Below are 2640 nucleotides of genomic sequence, written 5' to 3'. Positions count from 1 at the left end.
CAAATTCACCCTATCTCCGCGAATTTGGTCGAAGATTGAGAGAGATTGATGAATCAGGGCTTATGGAAAGGTGGAAACAAGAGCTTCTTCCAGATCTGATGAAAAGTTCCAAACTATCAAATAAAGAAGTAATTACAACGAAGAATATATTGCTGATTCTTCTTATTGTGGTCCTGTCTGCAGGATATGGAGTTTCATTTTTGGCATTTTTTGGAGAATTACTGATTAACTACATCGAGAACCTAATTCATCACCAGATATCGCTTTGCTAAGGGAAGGTGACTACTGAAATATAGGAAAACGAAGTAAGTATTGATTGCTTTTTTAAATTTGCTTAACTAAACTTTCGCTCATTAAAAAACATCTGATATAATGTTCTAAGCAAATATGTTAATAGGGGTGTTCCAAAAATGCATTGCAAACATTTTTTTACTATAGAGAGCAAGACCGCCCCCCCCCCCCAGGTTCCATTTCCGAAAAAAAATCCGTAATTTCTTTGTTTCGAAATTTAAATATTAACACATGCCACCGAGTACTATAAAATCTCATTTTTTAATTAACATGGATCTGAAGAGGAGTGTCTACGAAATAAAACCGTACTAATAACTTTTATTTCAAGCCCACCCTCACCCTCCTCGCAGTGCCACAAATATGACCCAAAATACTAATAATTACTGATGGATGATTTAAATATTTTTAATTACCTTTTAAACAATTTTCAATTGTTAAAACAAATAAAAATTATTCAAACAATTATTTATTCCCAAAAAATGTAAATAAAAGAATCGTATTTTCTTATTGAAATGCAATATCTTGTATGTAATTGTTTGGAGTTGTACATTTTTCGAAAATATTATGTAATTATTTAAACAATTATTTACTATTTACTTTCAAAATTGTGAAAGGATTGAGCCAAGGACGTCCACTATTTTCAAATTGGTATTCTATGCTACTTTTTGTTGATTAATTATATAAGTTTGATATTTTCTTCTAATCTTTAACAAATTTCTATTTGCTTAAACAATTTTCATTTGCTAAAGCACTTATTTCTTAATAAATAAACCAATAAAATAAAATAAAACACATATAATTAATTGCGATTTTTAAAGTATGTTTGGAAAAGTAAATATTTAAACAAATTATATTTTTTAAACAATTAAAAAGTGGTTAATATATTCTTTCTATATACCAGGCAGTCAGAAACATAATTGTATGGATTCTGTTTTATTTAATTTTTTTAGTTATCGAAAAAACTACTTGAGTATAGAAAGAGTGTTTAAGAAAATAGAAATTGATTAAACATTAAAAGAAATGCATAAAAATGAACTCCCTTCCTACTTCAACCAGGAATTTACTAATAAAAAGGCTTATTTGACCCTTTTTTGATTACGGTTGCATTTCATTTGATGACATCAGGGATGACTTAAATGTAATATTGGAGCGATCCCTAAATGCATGTATCCATGATACAGATGATAAAAATAATTTAACTTCTAATTTAAGAAACGTTAAGTTAAATAAATTATTATTCAAATTTTAATGTGTCCAGCTTAAAATTACTTAAAATAACATAAGTTTCTAAACTTTTAAAGTTCATTACTTGATTCTTTAATTTATACTATGAAAAATTTTAACGTGGTTTTATCTTTTTGAAATTAATCTCAATCACTGAACTTTTTGAATACACAATTTTTGATTGAAAATTTTTAAACTTCATTTTTAAAAGCTTGGAATTCAAGCGTTCCATTTTGAATGCTTTAAAGTGTTGTTTATTTTTTATCACTTTATATGGAAAAATGTTTAGAAGATAATTTGATTTTTTAAATTTCATTGGCCGTGAAAAATGTTAGCAAACCGGGAAAAAACCGGGAAATGTCCGGAAATTTTTTTCTTTGATTAAAACGGCCAACCTGCAGTGCCTATGACTTAAAAAAATGATAATTATTATGTTTTATTTATTTTACTGTCAGGGACAATTTTCATTCTGTCAGTTACTCCCTCTTGCCTTTCCAATTTTCAGATATAATATGAAATCACATTGTATCAGATTAAAAATCTCTCTTGTTCTTAGCAGACTGTTCAAAATTACAATAAATTTCGGCAAACCCCTGTAATATTGCATACATTTACACACACGTTTTATATGTAAATTCAGAAGGATGTCCAAATTGTACCCTATGACAAATTATTGTATAATTAATGTAAAAATAATAAGTCTCACTTTCAATCCAGATCAAATACAGATCTAACAAACTTTTCTGTAAAATTTACGGACCCGCGTAATTCTATTACAAACCTCTGTCACTTTTACATATATATTTGTGAAAGAATTGTCTACCTGTGAATTTTTCATTCACTGGTAAACGGAGATATTTGAACTGAAATTCCTTATCTCAAATATCAAAAATTGTATATAATTTTAATCCCTCTCATTCAGTAATGTTTATAAACTTACATTCTGGTCTGACTAAAATTTCTTTCCTTACCAATGTTCTAATATGTCCATTGAAAGTTCTTTTTGAATTCATTCTTTTAATCTTCTCATAATATTTCTTCCTACATACTGATTTTCCTGTAACAGTTCGCCGTACAGTCTTACGCGTCAAACTCAAACTGCGCGGTCAAAGTAACAAAATGGAG

The sequence above is a fragment of the Belonocnema kinseyi genome, chromosome 6 (genome assembly GCF_010883055.1).
Source record: "Belonocnema kinseyi isolate 2016_QV_RU_SX_M_011 chromosome 6, B_treatae_v1, whole genome shotgun sequence".
Taxonomy (NCBI): Eukaryota; Metazoa; Arthropoda; class Insecta; order Hymenoptera; family Cynipidae; genus Belonocnema; species Belonocnema kinseyi.
The sequence above is the reverse complement of the archived record's forward strand: the minus strand, read 5'-3'. Positions refer to the sequence as shown.